General features: G+C 38.6%; 1 long non-coding RNA gene across 1 annotated transcript; it reads left to right on the top strand.

Annotated features, from left to right (window-relative positions):
* The first annotated feature begins 217 nt into the window (after positions 1-217).
* LOC124286223 lies at positions 218-1,999 on the top strand. The gene is made up of 2 exons (XR_006900985.1): positions 218-382; positions 1,910-1,999. It is a non-coding gene; the product is annotated as an uncharacterized LOC124286223 (long non-coding RNA).
* Positions 2,000-8,783: the final 6,784 nt, after the last annotated feature.

Consider the following 8,783-nt stretch of genomic DNA (forward strand, 5'->3'; position numbering starts at 1 on the left):
TGAACACCAAAATCATCCTGAAGTCACTGCAGCAGTCTCTGGTGATCACAGCCCAAAGCCGCGCTAAAATACAGGAGAACAAGAAGAGCAACTATTTTCAAACAGATTTCAAGTTTGCTGTCAAACGAGCAGCACAGCCGCGCCTTACATACTTAATTGACAGCGCACCTATATATATATATATACCTGACGTCATGCCATGCTACCTGTTGTTCAGTTCAACCTCGCTCTGATTCTGCCAACAAGAGCTTAATCTCTGTTAACTCTCAGTGCTCAGTCGTTGTGCAACACCTGTCAGACGTCTGATCAACATTCCCACATCAAGAGATGTGTCCTAAAGCAATACTACTGACAACCGTTCTTATCCTATGTTTTGGTTCAGGTAAGAGAAACCATATTTACTTCTTAAAAAAGTGAGTGCGTGAGTTAGAATTTATAGTCACATCGGCAATATTTCAGCCATATTGTGACTTAAAATGTTATAGATTAACAATAGAAGCAATTGAATTTTTTTTTAAAATGCCGACGAAGGACAGTAAAATAACTAGATTATCACAGGTGAAGAATTAAAACTAGCAAGTAACTTTAAAACAACAAATAGTACAGACAATAAAAAACGGGCTAGAGATCAACAGCAACTGAAGGTAGATCACAATGAATTCTTAAAAAAAGCATGCCAGAACACGGATGGACGTTTAATATTGACTGTCAGAAACAGAAACAAATGATGACGGAAAACGTGTCGACAAAGGATAGCTAGAATATGATTCAGATTCAGATTCAGTTTATTTGGTAATTTTGGCCTTAAGGCCTACATTACAATTGTTGATGTTACAAAATACTATGCACGTCACGTGGTCCCAGTGATGGCGGCATGCATGAATTCGCTCCGTGTTTGAAGCGATTAAAATACAACACAGAAGTCAAATTTACATCTGCAAGTTGTGCATGGTGTTATAAGGTATCCATACCCAAGTAGAGCGTCATGAATATTCCTATTGAGACCTGGAGAGCCAGAATAGGAACATGTTCACCGCGAATGCGAAGGAGCTCACTACGATAGCTAGAATAGAATACAAACAAGAATTAAAACTAGCATTTATCTCTGAAACTGGATGGAGCCCAGCTGGATTTACATAATTTTGGCATGTTTAGGGAAATTTAGCCGAACATTAAAATAACAAATATTCTACCGTGAAAGCAATGGGAAATATAACAATACTTTGATTGAAATGGAAATTACGTACCCTCTTCAGGGGTCCACACAGGCAGCAAAAGTACTGTAAGTCACAATGGTCCCTAGTGTGGTGATTACCTTCAGTTGCTCGTGATCAGTAACCCATTTTTATAACGTGTTGTTTATTAACAATTTACCATTTTATATGTTCCCAAACTAGTTTTGAATAAATGTGATAATCTGGTTGTAATAGTGTCCTTTGACAACAGCATGAAATATACATTGTATTTCATATACATGTATTTGTTATTGATGTACAATCTTCTCTCATCACGATATGGCTGAAATATTGCCAGTACAGATCACTTCCGGTAATTTTAGATAATTGAAAATCAACTGAGGGGTTCAAACTTATATTGTTAGTCATTGGATTGTCATGTCCAGATTCGCTTATTAGCAGTCCATATAGCTAGATTTACTGAATTTGGCTTTGAACAACAAACTTTGATCCAATATCCGTGATCTAACACCGGGTAGAATGTATCCACAGCAAACCCCTCACTGGCCATCGGATTGGGCATTAGGGCCGTAGACCCCATAGCCGGTAATAGAGCTCATTTGTCCTAAACTTCGGACCTAACGCTGCTTGGCTGGGGAGAGGAATACTACATGTTTGAAACAACGTTATATGTATGGAAATATTCTTACATGTTAACTCTTCTTTATCTGCAGCACAAGCGGACGAACTTGGTGATGGGTAAGTATTTACAGTGCACATCGCGATATTGCTTTTCTTGAACATGGTATTTTCAACTGAGACTTCAAAAAACAAAAAAAAAAACATTGGTGTATGTTAAACGCCGCGTTTGGCAATATTCCAACAACATGCCCCAAGCAGGCGATCCAGTAACAATCCACTGAATGTCCCACATCGATATTTAATCTCCAACAAACAGCTCGCAGTAAACACTTGCAAAATGAACATGCGAAATTGTAATTTAAAGGCACAATGTCACACATTTTCGACAATATTTTGGCCTATATTAAACATAATGGGGCATATGCAATCAATTTAGCTTCCTATTGATTCAATCAACGTATTTCTGTTTGAATACGTATATGGTAGCTTCCCTTAGTAAGATTTATTGAGAGAAATGCATTATATATTTATGGAGACGTGTGGTGTGACACAATGCCTTTAGAAATCTGGAAGTGTTGACATATTGCCAGACTTGAAGGACATGTTGATTTTCGTAACGTTGAACGTTGAACACAGAAAATTCGAGTTCATTGATGTCTCATAATTTGCAAATCAAGGAACGGAAAACCACTCATTCAGCTGTTTCATAAGCTAAAAAGAAATCATTAAACCGTTGGTACCCCTAGTCCTAGGTGGTTACGAATGTAGTTAAATTTTCCGGGGTGAAGGAGTGTGAAATTAAAAGTATGCTGAAAAACATCATTTGTTGGTTCGACTAATGGACTGACACTTTGGCTAGAAGATCGTGCTAAACTGCAATTTAATGTGCTGTGTACTGACTTCTCTTCTCAACTTCTCTTCTCTGATATTTATGGATTTCTTAAACATTGTACACTGAAAGTAAACAAAACTATGGTTAAATCAACAAACAGGGCGTTTTTGTGGCAGGAAACATTCCCGAATAATATATATTGCAGATCAAAAGCTGCTATTGGCGTAATGACTCCCTGCGGCGTGGCGTGTCTGATCTACATGATTTATAGGATTTATAAGTATGGACCAAATAAAGGAATTATCTGCTGCAGGGTGGGTAAGTAATACTATTTTCTCATCTATATCCAGAGTACCCCTCGCCCCCTCTTCTTTCATTTACTGTACTCATGGTATCAATGAATGTTCATATTCAATTGAATTGAATTCATCTACAATTCTGAATGTTTCCTGATTTGACGGCTTCATTCTAGAATCTAACTTTCTTCCTTTTGATTTTGCAATTTCAGTCTGACTGCATAGTAATACATGCCTTATGCCTGCGAAGGTTGCTACCACCAAACCTCAAACCTTCCGTATTTGAGGTTAATGGTTTTGAACGGTTCCCGTGCAGATACATGCCTCTTTTAATTTTGTTTAAATTTATTGGTACCCAAAATTATAATTTTACAGGCATATAAAGGCGAGATGCTTGGGGCTTAAAGTAATACTGCTACATAAACATGCATAGGTCATTAAACGTATAGATAATGTCATCTAAATACTGTCTCTTTCAAGTTCACGACTTGTTCGTTTAGTTTATTCTGTCTAGAAATGAACACTGACTCATCTGGGTTCACTTAAGGTCATTTAATATTTCAACAGTATCGTTCCCATCTTGTGCATATTCCGTGTAAGTTTCTCCCTTCTTTCAAGTCACCACTTGGCATAGAGATTCCCTGAAAAAGTTAAATATTTTGTTGGTATCTTCCTATCTTATCTATAGACAATCTATTCTGTACCACATAATGCATGTATACACGATGCAATGGCTTCTCAGAAAGCTTCTCCACAAAAGACCGACTCTGAGCAGACTTGGTGAATGACTTCACCTGGTTTACTCCCATCACTGTACCGTCCAGCAGTACATCGCCATCAACAAAATCAAGCTCAAATTGTTAGCATGAAATAAATACACTATCTTGTATTTCTTTTTTCTTTCAGATACGTTCGAACAAACAGAGCGTGTACAGTGCTATGAAAATGGTGGTTTAAAAATGATGGAAAGGACAGTGCAGAAAACTGGCAAGCACGTGTTCCAGCATGGTCAGAACCGTGTTCTGGGTGCAGGTGGGAATAGCGGAAACATGTCCAACAATGCACTTCAGATGCAAAACGTGATGGCCATAACTGAAGGCTAGGCAGAGCGGTTTAGTCGCGGTTTGCTACCTGAATGTTGTTGTTTCACTTACATGTTTGTCTCCATAAGATGGTTTGAAATGCAACTCTTAATTTGATTTGATGTTACACTGGTGCCTATCATTTAGGAAATAGTGCAGAAATTACTTGGAAGATGAAAGATGACAGAATCCTAAGTCGCGGTGATTGACAATATTTTAAACCCATCTATGTTCACACATATAGTTAATGTTATGTGACTCGGATGAAACGACGTGGGTGATTTTGTTGATTTCTTTATGATACTGGTGTAACAGCTCACGCCGAGAAAACACTACTCGCTGTGGGGTGTGAATCCTTTTATTGTCGAGCAGATACGCAGAAGAAAAATACCCTGTAAACATTCCATTATAAATATACATCACAGTATGTTTTGTATCACAACGGTATCACAGATTCATTAGCATGTATATTATGAGACGAGAAAAAGGGAGACAACTTAAACACATGTAAAGCCTGATGTCATTGAACAAAAAATAAATACAATAATAAAATAGTTTTCCCTTTGAATTATTTCACTTTGATAACTATACTGGGTTTGTAATAGGAATTCAATATATTAGGCATGTTCTCCATATAAACATGAAAGGTACATGTTTTAACATTTCATATTCAAAATTAGCTCACCCGTCTATCAGACAAAGCATCGCCTTTATCCCCCTACCCGACGGCAATAGAGTGAGCGTAATGTTGAAAGGAGGCAGTCGATGTTGTAGACCTCATGTTACTATGGGTGAGTGGAAATGACGGATATTAATACAGTGCAGATATTTCTTCATACATTTTTATATTTTTCACAAATTGTTCAGAACATAGGAAATCTGTATAGGTGCAAGTCGCTGTGCATAGTCTGTCTTGTTTATAGCCCTGCAGTTAGAACGCGTACAGTCAATACCGGAGTTAAATGGTATATGTTAAATCTGAGCACTTCGCGCCGTTTACCGTATTTGCTCAAGGCATGTATGTTGATAACGGAAATTTATTAACACTAGTCATAAATCGTTACCGTAGTTAATGCATTAAGCGCGAGATACCGTAATAGTCGTAAATTCCTACCGTAGTCCATACATTAAGCGCATCATACCGTAATAATCATAAATTCCTACCGTAGTTAACGTAATAGGCACTACATACCGTAATTGTCACAAATCGGTACCGTAGTTAACGCATTAGGCGCGACATAACGTAATAGTCATAAATGTGCACAACAGTTAATGAACTAGGCACTACATGCTGTAATTAAACTGTTGGGCGCTCCACTCAGTTCTTCTCCTCTGCAATTGTGGTTGATGACTAATTTATCCGTCAGGTTATGTTATTTATCAGTACCGTATTTACTCAAGGAAATGTTGTGTTATTTGTATCATGTTTCTGTAAGCAGTTACCGTAGATACCCTGTTGTACCACACATTGCTTATATTACCTGACTTAGATATACACTGTATTAGGATATCATTGATTATTATTTCTATTATTGTATGTCATTATTATGGAGGAATTGATGTTATTTGAATGTCATGCAAGACACACTTGCTTGAATAAACCCAGGAACTCATAGCTCTGCCTCCTTTCTTGTTTCAAGGTTCGCTCCCTATAGCTAATTCCCCAAATCGAGGCCTGACAGCACCTTTAGCACACCTAGCGCTAAAGGTCGTCCTAACGGACACAAAGAAAAGCTGTCTTAATTATATTGTTAGTCATTGGATTGTCATGTACAGATTCGCTTATTAACAGACCATCTCGCTAGATTTACTGAATGTGTCTTTTAACAACAAACTTTGGTCCAATATCCGTGATCGAGGGGGACACCGGGTAGAATGTATCCACAGCACCCCCTCACTGGCGGCCGAATTGGGCATTTGGGCCGTAGACGTCGTAGCCGGTAATAGACCTCATTGTCCAAAACGTAACTTCGGACCTAACGCTGCTTGGCTAGAGAGATGAATACTACATGTTTGAAACAACGTCAAATGTATAGAAATATACTTACATATAAACGCACTGACCTGACACACATTTAACTCTTCTGTATCTGCAGCACAAACGGACGAACTGGTTGATGGGTAAGTATTTACAGTGCACATCGCGATATTGCTTTACTTGAACATAGTACTTTCAAATGAGATTTTTTTAAAAACAACAGATCATTGGAGTATGTGAAACGCCGCGTTTGGCAATATCCCACCGACATGAGGACGATCTATAAATACTTCGGCCCCAAGCATATATAATACATAATAGGCCAGGAGAATTGGAGTTTGACCCTAAACAAATTGCAACAGAAATAAATCCAACTGTTTTGTACTCAGACAACATCAGTGAACGTCATACTAAAAGTCTTAGTCAATCCATTGAGGGGAAAATACTTTAATTTGACTTAATAAAGTAAGTAATTAACAGAAATTTCCAAAAATATGAAAATTGTTCTATTAAATGGTATTCTGGTTGTAACATATCATTTTAAAGCTTATGATAAGACAGTGCCATTTATTACTTACCTAACATCATAAAATTAACTAGACCTTCATTAATTAAGTTTCAATTGACTTTGAATTAATTAGTATTATTTACATACAAAATTTATGAAAAAGACCCCTGTAACAATTGTTTTGAAAGGTGATATTGGTCAATATGTAATTAGTGTAATAATTGTTATATAATAAGCATAGTTATTAAAATATCAATAAGATTACAAACTTACGAAATAAATATCCAACATGTGATAAATCAGATCCGATAATCGGAGAAGTGCCATGGTTGGGCATGTCCAACAATTTCAGGTTGTTGCTTCTTTACATGAAAGTACCAGTCAGTTCATAAGATGCTAGACTGTTTGAAAACAACTTCAACACAGAAGTAAATAAGTCCAGTGTTTAAATTGGTACTGTCATTTCACTGAAAACACTCATCACAAAATCATGGATTTGGATTCTTCCGCCAACATACAAATGTTTTAATGTTCATCTTCTTGATCAGCTACACTGGAATTGGCACAGCTGACACCCCTACACTCGCCACACGCAGTTGAACAGTCAAGACCATGCTTTCTGCAAGAACATCTCATAGACCTACACTCAGTTTTACAGTTGCATCTGATCACTTTCAGGAGTGACTGAGGAGCCGCTGGCATATCCGTCTGAATAGGTGTTAACCTGCCTTGGCAGATTTTCCAACCCCAGTCTGCTGGGTTCATGTAAGCTGATCTGTCTGCCCATTCTTGAACCTGGTAGAACACTCTGTAACTGTGGAACTGAGCAGCATTTTGGGTTGGGGGTAATGACTGGGGCTGGACACAAGAATAGCTGGTTGACACCTTTTCACAAAACTTCCTGTACCTGAGTTGGTCTAGGGTTACACCAGGGTTTCCTCCATATAGGCACACAAGAGCTTCTTCTCCTGCCTTTGCTACATCATCATGTGAAGATTCTGGAGCATGAAATATGAGTGCCTGAGAATGGAAATGTGAACATTTACCAATGGTCTTCAACGCAAGTCCCTTGCCTAGTCCATATAGCCTCGATGTTGTATCACATCCAAGTAAAGCGTGAACAAACAGTATGTTCTCACAAATACATGGTCCAAGGATAGCTTTTGTTTTCTGTATATCCCAGATCCTCTGTTGCTTCTGCCTTCCTTGATTTACACCTGACTTGAAGAAAAGCCGTGACTCTGTATCAGCATGATAGCACAGAAGAACAAGAAGATCTGTGTCTTCCCCGATGAGAACTGTTGGTCCCTGTTTTGATTCTTCTATAGCTTTCTGTACAATGAGGAGATCTGCATCAGACTTTGCTTGGTGAGTCATGATTCCATTTGCTGCTAATGACTCCCTTAACAGACATATGAACTTCTGCTTGTTTAGACTGTTAGCTAAGAAATGTTCTCTTTTGGTTGTCAGTTTCATGTCCTTACAGAAATTGACTACGGGTGACATTACGCCCTTTGTACGTCTTTGATGGGCAGTGTCTTTTGTTGTCATCCCTTCCCCATAGCCATCAAAGACAATTACTGCCATGTTGTACTTCTTCTTGACATAGTCAACATACAAAGCCAGAATCTCTTCATATGTCATACCGTAAGACCATGGAAGTCGATGTAGAAGAGAACCACCATCCAGCACATAGTGGACATTGTCAGGAAGAGATGTTTGATATGAAGGCAACATTTACCACATGGAATCTGCAAGAACTGATTTGTTGGATTGTCGCATTAGAGTATGAGAATCAAAGAGGGCTGGTGGGTGGCTACACATTTCATATCTGAACACATCTGCTAACACCTCCTGAGAACAGTTTGCTGCAGTAATTAGGCGTTGGAACAACAGTTGTGGATCCACTTGAACTGTTTCACCATCAATCTTCAGTGATGACTGCGAGGCGAGTGTAATGGCTTGGTCTTTCTTTCTGACTTCAAGTCACCCAATCATCCTGGACATACTAGAACTGTACAACGACCTTTCTACTAGCCAATATGACATCATCCTCTGCTGGTTGCCGGGTCACGTCGGCATAGCAGGTAACACTAAGGCCGATGCTGCAGCAAAAGCAGCTCTTGAAAAGCCCCTATCTGCACTGCTAATCCCGTACAGTGATTTCAAACCGACTATCAAAAGCTATACTCGAGACTTGATGCAAAGTACGAAGAAACAAACTCCATGAATTGAAGCCAACAATCGGTTATACCTACTTGGGTTGCCAG

The sequence above is a fragment of the Haliotis rubra genome, unplaced genomic scaffold (genome assembly GCF_003918875.1).
Source record: "Haliotis rubra isolate DU_JTF1 unplaced genomic scaffold, ASM391887v1 Scf379, whole genome shotgun sequence".
In the NCBI taxonomy this organism is placed as follows: domain Eukaryota; kingdom Metazoa; phylum Mollusca; class Gastropoda; order Lepetellida; family Haliotidae; genus Haliotis; species Haliotis rubra.